The sequence below is a fragment of the Esox lucius genome, chromosome 20 (assembly GCF_011004845.1).
Source record: "Esox lucius isolate fEsoLuc1 chromosome 20, fEsoLuc1.pri, whole genome shotgun sequence".
Taxonomy (NCBI): Eukaryota; Metazoa; Chordata; class Actinopteri; order Esociformes; family Esocidae; genus Esox; species Esox lucius.
Window position 1 is genome coordinate 13,298,650 of NC_047588.1, and position 13,404 is coordinate 13,312,053.

General features: G+C 37.5%; 1 protein-coding gene across 6 annotated transcripts in view; it reads left to right on the forward strand.

Moving 5' to 3' along the window:
- The first annotated feature begins 4,398 nt into the window (after positions 1–4,398).
- LOC105021872 (DNA-binding protein SATB1) overlaps positions 4,399–13,404 on the forward strand; it is a 48,806-nt gene continuing 39,800 nt past the window's right edge. For 4 of the 6 annotated variants that reach the window (XM_010889850.5, XM_010889853.5, XM_010889855.5 and 1 more), the window contains exon 1: positions 4,401–4,705. The gene's annotated coding sequence lies outside the window, so the exon portion shown is untranslated. Of the gene's footprint in view, positions 4,706–13,404 lie in introns of all 6 variants that reach the window. The other 2 variants (XM_020041394.3, XM_020041390.3) reach the window with 2 other exon arrangements.

A 13,404-nucleotide genomic window follows, 5' to 3' on the forward strand; every position in this document is an offset into this window, starting at 1 on the left:
AAACTCTGTTAGAGGGGCACTGTGTTTTTGATCACCCCCAAACTAATGAACCATAACCCTTCCTAAAAGGTGACTTAGTTAGTCTGGATGGCCAGCTCTAGGAAGAGACTTGGCGGTTCCATACTTCTTCCCCTTCAATGTAATAGAGCACACTGTGTTCCTGGGAACACTCAATGCTTTAGGATTTAACCTTGACAAAATCTCAGAGGCTACAGTGGGTTCCATGGACTTCATGACTGGGTTTTTCCTTTGGTATGCACTGTGACCTGTAGGATCTTATATAAACAGGTGCTTGCTTTTATAAATCCTGTCCAATCAATTTGCCACTGATGAATTCCAATCTCAAGCATAATCAAAGCACTCTGTATGCATTTCAGCTCAGTTTGGAAGGTCAAGGCAAATGGTCTGAATTCCTTTGGTACATAAGATATTATATATATATATATATATATATATATATATATATATATATATATATATATATATATTATATATATATATATATATATATATATATATATATACTATGTTATGGTATATTGAAAGTGTGAGATATTATATATATATATATATATATCTCACACTTTCAATATACCATAACATAGTATATATATATATATATATATATATATATATATATATATATATATATATGTATATATATATATGTATATGTATACACATATATATATATATATATATATATATATATATATATATATGTATATGTGTACATATATAGAGTATACATATTTCATCAATTATAATTTAATTCTATAACATAAAATGTGGAGAAAGTAAGGTGGTCTGAATACTAAATGAAGGCAGTTTATAGCAATATACTTACCTGACATTTATAAGGCCTGAACAACCAGTAGACAAAAATAAGTGATAAACAGTTTTACTTTTATTAAGAACCCAGAAAGTGGCTGACTGAAATACCATTAGTGCATATTATGCACATGTGGTTTGGATAGGGCCTCTGTGGGTCAAGCGTATTGTTCTGCTTGATTCTTGTCTTCAGAGTCCTCCCTAAGGGTACAGCAGCATGTTAAGGGAGCAGATGAATGAGGATAATAACGTTTTATCTGGGCTGTGAGCAGGTTTAACACAGCAGAACACATCCAGTTAAAAATAAAGGTCCCATTGCCCCACACAGATTTGGGTGGAAGTAGAGGCTAGAATGCCAACAGGGTAGGGCCGAAGTATGGAGCTACAATTCCCTTTTTGATTTCTAAGGGGGGGAAATAAAGGCAACTCAGCCACTGAAATGGTACAATGATCAGAAAACAAACTGAAATGCTGGAAAAGACAAATTGAAGTGGTAGTTGGGATCCTCAGGAAGTCTTGTTAAAGCATGAAAGGTGAACAAGCAGCTAATTATAAAAGAGTAACTCAAGCGAGCAGTAAACTGTAACTGCAAAATCAAAACAATAAAACACATTCCAGATTTAGATGAGACGTCTGACTTGTAGCTTATAGGCATCTTTTTAGACAAATTGCCTTCAGTAGTTAATAGTCTGTAATTAAAGCATTCCCACTTGATGGAAATGCAATGATGTCTTGCCATTAAGTTGTTTGGAAAGATTAATTCAGGGGTGTTGAATCCTTGTAATCTTTAAAGTACAGTTTACGGTCTTCAGGAAAACATAGAGAATTGAAATCTTTAATGGACCAAGCCCATGGTGTTCCTTGATCATGATTGGTGAAGTCTTCACTTTCACACCTCACACCTCAGTGTGAGTAGTTGATGATATTCATTATCATTGCTATTTGGAAAATTAATAATACTTCTTTAATACTCACCGTTAACATATACCATCTCTATAAATATTACAATTATTTTTATATACAATTACAATTTTTTACCAAGAACCAAAAGAAAATGTCTTTAATCTGGTTGAGGGGTGAGAAACCAGGATTATTGGGAGAATACGTTTTCTGTTCTGATTCTCTGAGTTCTGCCAATGGTCTACTATAACCTACTCTGGGGTAATCAAACTTTTAAATATGTTTTTAGGTAAACAGTTGTCTTCAACCAAGTTTCCGTTTAGACTTCAAAACAGGATATTGGAACATGGCTCAAGCGTTTCTTCAACGCCTGCCACGTTAGGTACGCCTGCCACAAACATCACTGTAGTCCCTCTTGTGGCCAAACTGAGATAAACCATCCAGTGCTTCAGCAACTAATCAGGTGGAGGATAGCCTACATTTGAGTAAATATACATAAATTGTTTATCCATATTTTTTACTTTTACATCCAAACTCAACATGAAATAATAGTAAACAAAGTACACTCTAAATCCCTTTAACTGTCACTTTGGAAGTCACTTTATACTCCCATGAGAGTGCAGGAAACTGTGAATCATATGGAGAAACAGATTTTTTGAAATGTAGATTTTGGATATAACTCATTATGAAACTAGCATGGCTTTTGTGGAGTCCCAAAACCACAACAAATCTACTTTTCTGAGAAGTATTTCTTGTTGTGCCTTAAAAGAAAGACCAGTGAGCCTGCATCCATATAAAAACTAGAAACATTTTAAATAGTTATCCTAACAGTATACACAGTCAGTTTTACTTGGTTCAAAGTACCAGTAAAGTAATTTTATGCTTGTTATGCTGTGTTTTTTCTTCTTCAATTTAGTTCACTGCATTATGGCTGAGCTGCAGAGCCTCATTGCAGCACACCTGCTGAAGCAGTGCAGCTACTGGTAGCTCTGTGTGCACATTAAAAAACTCAATCAAATTGTCTATCATTTAGTCCAGACAATGAATTTTACACGCTCGCACACACACACACACACACACACACAACCACATACAGGTTTCCTTAGCATTCTAAATAAGGACTCCAAAGTTGATTTTCCTTAAGAAATCCTACTTTTACTTATCCTAACCCTTCCCTTGTCTTTAACCAAAACTCTAACCGTAACCTAAAAAAACTAACATTTATGCATTAACTTAACCTAGCCTAATCAATGCCAAAACCCCAAAGAGTAATGCCTAACCCTAATTCTAACCCTAACGTTTGCCCTAAACCTAAACAAGACCAGATGGGGACAAGAACAAAATCCCCATTTTTTTTCACGTTAAATACTACACACACGCACACCTGAGAAAAAGAGAGAGGGATAGATGTCATCTTACATTGTTGGGATAAGACTTTACCCATTCTAGAATTTGGTAAATGTTCTACTCACAAAAAATATTACATACCAAATTCCGAGGAGTGTCAATTCTACAATTAAATTCCTCTTGCCCATACACTAGATTACATATTTTGGAAATTAGTCTGTTTTCGTTTTTATTGTTTTTTCATACGTTCCGTTCGTTTGCTGTGGAGTTTAATTACAACATTCAAAAAGTTGCAATCATGTATTTTTCTATATTAATGTGCATTGCATTACGCACGTTTTTACATGAGCAAAATGTTTTCAACAGTGCAAAGCGGTGTGACTTTAGACTATGGCTTGGGTATATGTTAAAACTTATTTTATATGCAGGGAATCCTGTGGCATTTAGAAAATACTTATTTCAGTTTTCTAACTGGAAACATATGAGGAAAATTATTTACGAAATGAAATGCTATAGAAACTCGAATTCGGTTGAATTTTAGAGCATTTATCTAGTGCAAAACGATTTATGCCATGTGCCATTAATGCGCAATTTTCAGCTATAGGCTGTTTTGACTCCAAAAGCAACTCCTTGCAGTTTTAGACAAATTATATTGTCGATATTGACCTAGGTAAAATACCAAAGGCAAACATTCTATATATTAAAAAAGTCGGCTATGTATTTTTTTTTGGGAGTTATTCCATGGTGCGTGTTATCCTTGCAATGCAAAAGCCGTTACACAAGTTTTCCTCGCATAGACTATTGGCCAAGCAGTTTTTAATATCTTCTTTTCAACAGAGATTGTTGAATACGAAACATTGAATGGTTATTTTATCACTGGTTTGGTTAACCAAAGATTAAATGTTAGACTATGATAACCGTTACTGTAATTGATTTGAAACTTGATACCAATAATATAAACCACTGTGAAGCCTCAAGAGCTGTATCCTTTATCAGGCTGGACCAATTCGAGAGTTAGAACAATATAGCTTAAACTACCGGAATGTGAATGGTCTGATTGCCATTAACTATTGTAAAATCAGAGGTTATGCACCCTGAAACAAATGTAGCCTACCTTATGAGCACACAATGTTTTATTTTATCAGTCGTTTTCTTTACACCAAAACATGTTGCGTGTAAATATGGAAATGAATGTGTGAACGCTATACTGGTAGTCGGCTCTTCTCTGCTGTTACCGCGTAGAGCTCCCTGGAGAGCGCGCCGGGAGAAGAGCGTTGTAAAAACCAAAGTGGGGCACGAGACAAGCTGCGCCACAGCTGGCAAATCATCGATTTGAGCATCAGAAACGGGGAGGGGCGGTTCGTTTACCTGCCACCCTCTCAAAGAAACCCTCCTCTCATGCCGCTACTCAACTCTAGCCCACTCACGCAGCACACGTTGCTCACACTGGCTCTCCGAAGTTCAGCTTCGCGCAGTCTTAGCGGGTGCGTTTTTGACAGCTCGTGTACCCTCTTAACCGTATGACTTTTTCGAGCACTTTGGATCCGTCAAGGTGGAGCAGACTTTATTAGAATTCTAAACTTTTGATGGAAAACAAGAGGCTTTCCGGCGACTGCTAACTTTGAAGGTATAGTTACATTTTCTTCTGAATTCATGTTTTTTTCACATAAATTCAGCAAAACCTATTGCTGTTTTGTAGGCTGCACCGTCAGACAGGAATGTCCGTCGTTTTCTTTTTTGAAGATATTGGACGTAGGTAGGCTATGTGTGACCCTGGAGTGAACTGAAGTCGACTTTGACAGTAGAACTGACTGTAGAACTTAGGTTTAATAAGACTGTATTTTCAGACTCTTATCTATATCCTAATCCCAACGCGTATGCAAATATAGGCTATTGTATTGTAAACATAAATGTAAGCATGTGTAGCATCTCTTCGCTTATTTAGAAAGTCGCAACGTGCCGAGAGCATGATTTAGGTTATTTAAATATAGGCGGCTACTATAATACATGCATGTCTATAGTTATGAATCACTTTCTGTTTAGTTCAAAATAACTCGTCATATTCCTGACTTGAAGAAGGTTATACGGTTTCACGTACTGCTATCGCTGATGCGGCCACAAGCAAACTACTTTCTAACATTTTTAGTTCCACGATGTAGCCTACCTTTTGAGTGATGTCTAGGAGTAGTAACAGTAGAAAAGCAAGTATCCCCTTTATTGCGATGCAGTAGCACGTCATAGATATCAATGTCGTGAAAGCCCTATTTGAGAAGTTAATAGTTCCCCCCTCAGTTGTATATTACTTTTGTATATTCATAACGTTTTGAAAGTTGCAAGTGTAGGCTAAGTAGCCTATAACCAACAGGCCATGTTCGGTGCATTTGCAGGGACCCCCCATATCCAGATAACGTTGTCCTTTGTATTCTAACATAAGCTAAACATTAAAAGTAAAGCAAAAATAATTATAAACTCTATATATATTAAGTTTAATTTAATTGTCATACCGCACTTTTGAAACTGAGGGTAAGCATACTAGGTGAAAGTAATGATGGCCCTAAGTTGTTTGACATAAGGGGTTTCCAGTAAGAACAGTTATGGGAAGTAGTAGTGTACAGTTGTGAGATTGCGTGGGCATAGGTGTGTTGTGGTTTTCTTCAGGTTCACAACAGACTCTTTTCACATCTCAATATGTCTTAGATTCTTGAGATGACTTAACCACTGGCATTGCTGCTGTAGAAAGAATCAGTGAAATCAGCTATTATTTCAGCCTGAAATGTGTTATGGTATATTTATATCACCTAATATTAGTAAATTAATGCAATCGTTAATATATTAATGTATTCATAATTTAGACTGAGAAGAATAAATATCCACAGGGACAAAAGGTAACATGGAAATTAAAATCATTATAATATAAAATCAACTGGATATGGAGATCTGTAGTTGCCATACAGTTTTAAGTAACCTTCCAGTTAGATTTTAAGTACTTTTATAGTTTTATAGTCTCAAGTAATGTTGTTTGCATGTCTGTTATCTGTAAATGGTTTAATATGCCTATTCAATTTGTTATTCTGTGGAATTCATCAATTAGACGCATCTAGAGGATAACTCTTTCCACTGCTGATTGTATGCAGTGTTCTCTGGTCCGGTAATTTAAAGTGCAGGTTCAACAACATGGGCTGGAGAGGACCAGGTTTTAATAAAGGTGATCAGAGCTTGTCAAATCTTACACCGTTTGTAGGTGTTGTGGTTATTTTGGTCAGTATTTCACAGAACAATGTCCCAGCCCTTTTCCTGTCTGAGCGGCCGTGTCACTTCTTGTAAGTCCTGCTCTAGATGAAAGGCTGTATGTTGAACGTTGCACGCTGCTCTGAGTCCTCTCAGTCTCACCGTCTGCTCATTACAATGCGTCTTAACACATAGCCATTGTGAAAGTGGCACACACACACATGTCCTTTTGATGTTTTACCCAAATCTCTGTTCACTTAACCTAATTTCACAGCGACGACACAAGTCAGATGGGGAGCACAGTGCTGAATGTCCGAATACCTAACAGGACACCGATCCAATAGTAACGCTTAGAAGAAGTCCGTCATTGTGCCTTAATTGTTTCATGTTCACAGACCATTTAGCAAATTCCTTCGACATTTAATAATGACCATAAGGCGATCAATTATAGAGGGAAAAAAAGGACCAAAAAATACAGAGAAATAGTCTGTGGCTGTAGATGTTTTTGAGGCTAATAAAGGTCAGGTTAGTGTTTAAGGACACCAAAGTGAAAGTGCACATCTTCGGTCTTTGTCATTGGCTGATCAGTAATGGCAGGAAATCATAGTCTTTGAGATCTGTTAGAAACACCACAGGTGATCTGTCCTTCTCTTCTTCACCCTAGTCATCCTTGTGGCACTTTTGCATCACATCTCCCATAATTGCCACTTAATTTGTCAGGTTGCTTTAGCATACTGGAGAAGACTAAGGGAACCGGAGACATAACAGGCTCATGTTGGTTACTCCTATTAACATGTGCAACTCATAATGCTTTTTTAGTTGACATCCCTACAGAAATATCAAAAGTTGAGGCTTAATGAAGTTAGATTAAATAGACATATTAATATATAGGAACATGTTAGTAATATGTTATAATTTCCACTCATGCCCTGACCCTAAGAGACCAATTAGGAAGCACAGTAGAGGTTTTCACTTGGCCACTGATGAGACATCTCTCCTGGAAAACACATGATGAAGGCTCAATGACACTCAACAACATTGATGTTTCAAACTGAATTATTCACTAATTTCGATTCACGCTCCTTTTAGTGGTTTTATTTGAGGAAACAAACAACAACATGTTGATTCTAAATGGTAAAATGTCAAAACATTTGCGGCTAGAGGATGGCTTCAGGTAAGGGTGTAGCTAACAGAGTTTTGGGCTCCTTCAAAATACCTCCTACGAAGATCTCTACGTTATTAAAATTCATACCGCCAAGTATTTGGAGAGTCTAGAGTTGTGGGTTGTGTCTTGCTGTGCTGAGACTGATATCTAGGGTAAAACCATTAATCGTCTTTACCACCCTCGATAATTAACACTGTAGCAAAATAACGGCTCAGCAAACAGTGAAATTATACCTGTGGTAGGGAGCAAAGTAAATACCTGTTTAGCTGCCAGCAAATGCATTTATTAGACTGTCGCCAGTAAATAAGAGGCCTGTCTCGTTTTTTTTTAATGTGTGGCTCTTTGGAGATTCCACCTCCTCTGAAATGGGTCTGTTATGATTGCTAATAGAGAAGAAAGGTAACAATGATTCTGATACTTTTTGATGACATGCTGCAACCAGTTGGGGAAAAAAAGGTCTGTTTCTTAATAGGGATTGTTTGCACATTCCAGGGCTCAGTGTCAAAAATAAAAGGGCTGACAATTACAGACATACCACCCTGGATGCATGCTTTTATGCAACTGCAGTTACACCACTGTTCATTTTGTTATTATGTGACTATTTTAAAAAGGGGCTATGTTGTCCCGGCATGTTGAAAACAATTTATTCTGGCATATGCTTTGCATACTGTTGATCCAGATTCCTTGGCTTAACCATAAAAGCTTGCATTGTTTTTTGGTCCTTACAATTGTCACTCTTTGGTTGAATGGAAAGCCTGTCTCTCCATAGAGATAAATAACCAAAGTCCATCATGTCGACTTTGTCACAGTTTGGCAAAATGACATTTCTGTAAAATTAGAATAGCAATTTGTAGCATGCTTCATGGTACGCAAAAAAATTCCATTTTAAATACAGATACCTTGAACTTTATACAATTCAAACTACATTATTTCCGGCAAAACATGTGTTTTGATTTCATGATTTTTTTTTTTATTGTGTTTTATTTTTATGCTTGTCATTATCCGATCTGTGTAGGTTTTTCTGAATCCTTTGTTCTAATAATGCAACAAAAAAGGAAACGAGTGCTTTGGTGGAATGCGCATCCTGCTAAGATCAGGTTGTTAATACCCACCCACATACTTCGATGAAACAATTTCAACCGATACTGTATTCCGTTGTACACACAAAACACACACTCAACCATTCCCTTATCAAATGTTTTGTACAGTGGTGGATGATGCATCCTTTGACTGCAGATTAAATGTGCAGGAGAAAATATGTAGATAAAACTGCATTGACAAGTCTGCACTCCTTATTCAGCGCTCCCACCCGGGCCTATGAAGTGTTTGGCTCGCTAGTCTTTTTGTGTAACATTATTCATATCACCTGCCCACATTCACTTAACCCTCTTAAGAGTTCTCCACCACCAGCCATAGTTTTGTCCTTTGGGATGTCCTCCACATCAGGGTGTATGGCAACCTTTCCACCGTCTCCAGCCTCCTGCCCACTGTGTGTCCTCACAACAAAGTATGGACAAAGCCATCTTCAGTGTCTCAATCCGAAACACACAACTCCATCTCTCTAACTCTATTAATTGTTTATATGTTGCAATCCACGAGGCAGAAATTAGAGTTGTAATTATTCAGACATGTGATGTGCCCTGGTCCGTCCAACCAGTGACAAAAAAGTCATTTCCAAGGCCCCGAAACTGGTGCCGGTTGATTGTCCTATGCTTGATTTTGTTTTATAATTTGATAAAGGGGAGGGGGGCTAAACAAGCCGACAAGCTGATAAACGGAACTCCTCTCAACAGCCCTTTGAATGATTAATACAGATTCCTGTGGGCAGGCTAAAACGAGCAGGGACCTTGTAGGCTGTTATTCATGACCTGCCGTCGCCGTGGCACCGCTGTCGCTTGGGTAACAGTGGCAGTAGGTCCACACAGCGGCTTTAACCTTGTGCAGCATATAGGTCCTGACACGGGGCCGAGTAGAGAACCGTTGAATCTCGGATACCGAGAAATATGTGAATACCTGTTTGTGGAGGGTTGTACAGTGTACACCACATGTGCTACTGGTAAGCATTGGAGTTCCGTTCTGTGACACAAGATAGTGTGTTTTTCAAGTGCTTGCCGCATCTTGAAATCGTCACGTTCTTTTTTCTGTTGGTGCTAGCGACGTGGCAGACAGAGGCCTGATCAGAGAAAAGTAAGAGGCGGGGACATAGTCCAGGGTCTGTTTCGGACAACTCCCTGATTATAAAATAACTAGGTACTTGGATTCATTTGACTTTTTATTTGCCTTCCTTCACTTTTAATTGAAATCCATACTTACTGTAGGATTGATTCACTCTCTTTGATCGATAGAAAACATAAAACCAACTGAATTTAGAGAACATTATGTCCATGGTCAAATAATGTGGAAAATCTTGCATAATAACTGAATACTTAATGGATCTCTGTTTCTTAGATTTTTTTTAATTGTTTTTAGATTTTTTTTTTTATGAACTTAAATTTAATTTAAGTACTTTAACACTGGGCACCTCGCTCTTCATGTTTTCATGTGACCGGTAATTGGTTTGTTGTTGACACTCTTAATGCAAACCCTTGAACCCACTCATCCCCATATACAGTACCTACTACTGTATATACAGGGGCTCATTAGTGGAAAGACAATCTATGTACTTTAAGAATGGTTAAACCGATTCACAGACTATTATTATCATACATTAATTATTTAAATCATCATTGTCTTTTTTGTGACTTGTTTGTTTGTGTGCTTCCCGATATATTAATACTTCAGACTGTGCGCATGCAGCTAGCTAAGGTCTACAATGACAGCATTAGCCCATGCTGTTTGTATTTACATGCGGCTAAGATGCAGGCAGACTTATTTGTAGAATATAATCCAAATAATCGTATTAATGCCCATTAAAGTAGTGAGCATGAAGACATCACAACACCTACAGACTATATGCAATGATGCGTTTGTTGTCTGGAACAACAAATAAGACTAAGCCAACAACGGTGCATTTGCTCACGTCTCTTTGTTTTACAGGATGTTGGCATGTTTATGAGTAGGTTATACTTATTAAAATGAAAAGTGATAGATGGCGAGGGCTTCAGGTTTGAATTGCAATGCAGTAGATAACGTTAGTGTCAGCATTCACTGTAAAGCTGCGTGATGTGGTGAAATAAAAGAGCAAATAGAAAGGATCTCAGGTGATTTTGAAACATGACAAATGTATGGGAATCCTCTTTCTGAATATGGCCATGTGTCTTGATACTTGCTTTGTCTAGTAAATTAATCATATGGCTCAAATATTACACCATTTAGCAGAGATGCTTCTCCAAAGGCATTCATTGTGTTTATTTTATGAAAGATGTGCCTGACATTCCACTAATTCATTCATAGTGAGTTGCTTATCTTTAACATAATCTATCTGTCACAAAGTTCAAATAACACATGCCTTAGGCCTTGTAAATCCTGGGTTTGTGTTTGTACTGTTAGGGTCAGTACAGTACTGTTGGTATTGATAGAGACATTTCTATGCGAAAATAATTGTATTCTCTCTGATACAAAAACCTATATGTTAATTGATAATCAGTGCTGTTGATTCAGTGGTGCAGTCAGTGCAAATCTGTGCCCTTCTGGATGTCAGAAGGTTTTCACAGCCATGTTTGTGCCAACATCGCTGGCAGTGGCAGCACCTGTTGGCAGTGCCAGGACCTGGCTGGCAGGGTTATCAATGCTCTCTGATGGCTTCCCACAATCACAGTGAAATGACTGCGGCTGCTTGCGTCACGCCAGATAAAATGAGCTTTGCCCGACTATAGCCCGCATTCGCCGTTATTTTTATGTCCATGCCCACTCTGAGGGATATGAGGTATACACCAAACCAACAGCACGTGTCATATGTTGTCTGTCAAAATAATTTGAATAATCTCTGAATGTTCCTAATGTAAAAAAAAACAGAGAACCTTGCAGGGAATAACATGTTTCAGAACAATTGATATGATGAATAACATGATACACCATTTTACTACATTACCTGCAGAAACACTGTCATAGTAGTAGTCCCAGAATATTGCATTGTCATTTGTATCTTTATTATGATGCACCTTACTTTATTAACACAAACCCATCAAATTCACTATGGATCAAATCTCTTTAGCCAGGTATGACTTCAAAGTTTCTTTGAGTTCAATATCTCTCATCTCTGTATCATCTCTTAGGAATCTGATAGAAACCCACTTTTATAAAGCTAATCACTTTATTTCTAAGTATTTCTTTCACATATTTCCTTTGTATTTCTGTTATATTTCTTGAAATGAGTGTTGAACCAATTTAGGATCCTCACCTATACATATTTTATTCACCGGTTTTGTGTTTTAGATTAGATTTTTCAAGTGGCTTAAAATATTTGGAGATATAAGGGCCATACAATAATTTATGATAACATATGCAACATTTGATCTTCTAGAATGTAACATTTTCATTATGTTTGACCAGAGGTAAGCAAGCACTACATGTATGTGTGTATATATGTATGTATGTGTGTGGGTGTGTGTGTATATATATATATATATATATATATAATATTAGTGATGTAAGCCTGTGTCTAGTGGTTGCAAGGTATTCATGCTTCCTCTTTTGTCTGGCTTCCTGTTTAGCTTTTTTTCTGAATATGGACTAACTTGTTTTACACTTACATTTTCCATGTTAGTCATTCATCACATGCTGTTATCCAGGGCAACATACATGTACAGTTTCAGTCAAAGGTTTGGACACACTTACCTATACACTTGAATGGGTAAATCGGTCCAAACATTTGACTTGTACTGTATTTCATTCATCTTAAGACAGCAAGGTGAGAAAACCACATATCACTGTCTTAGCAATACATTTCTGAGTTACCAGCAAAGTTAATGATAGTAAGGAAAGACAAGTTTTTATTTTTCATGTTAATGTTGACGGAATGCCTGGCATGCAAGTTCCTAACTAATCTGTCTCCGCGTTCACACAAACACATTTCCTTATGTTTTTTGTCTCCTACTGACATTTGTTTTTTTTAATGTAGAACAGTATCTTATCTCAGGGCGTGCACGGAACTGTAAATTGAACTGATTTCACAGTTTGATTCTGTTTGACAATTCTAACAGTACATTTTAGGTTGATACACGATTTTACAACAGTGTTATGCACACTCCCAAGTGAGTAATAGTATTTTCAACCCAGTGTAATACAGTATTAATATTGCAGGCTAATAGACAGCAACGTTCGTTAGACAGTACTTTCTTCCGCATGAGGTTTAAGTAACCTGCCTTGACAGTGGCGTCCTTTGGGATGTTTCTCTAGGATTTTGGGAAGATCGTCCTCATCCTCCCCTTGCTCCTGAGTGTAGTATGGCTGTAATTTGTGGTCAGGCGCTGTCAGTTGAGAAATCCGAACTGTTTAGTAAAATACGATGGGCAATGCTCACCATTGCGTTGTCACCTGCGTGCCTGCTGTCTAGTGGTCTGTGTGCAGTGCACCGTGTACCATCATTAGGCTATCAGGAAAGCACGGCTGCATTCTGTAAGACAGTGGGCTATGTTGAGCTGGAGGACAGATATGTGAGTTGAGGTCTCTTAAGTTATACGCGAACATAGTTTGACACCTATCACGTATTTTATCTTTTTACTAACAGGCTAGTATCAGAATTTCCATTTTCATGGTAGGCGAGCCATCATGGGAAAAGTTCATGAAAATAATAGGAGCTGACTAAAACACGAATAGGACATTATGTCGGGATATTTAAATTGTGGTTTTGATTGTTTGTTTGTTTATTTGTTTGTTTAGAAAATAATACGGGTCGATAGGCTACTCCGGACTGACGTAGGCTACATAGCCAAAATGGCATGAGTTATTCTATTGTGCTCTCACAGATTGGATATCTGTGACGTTGGGTTTAA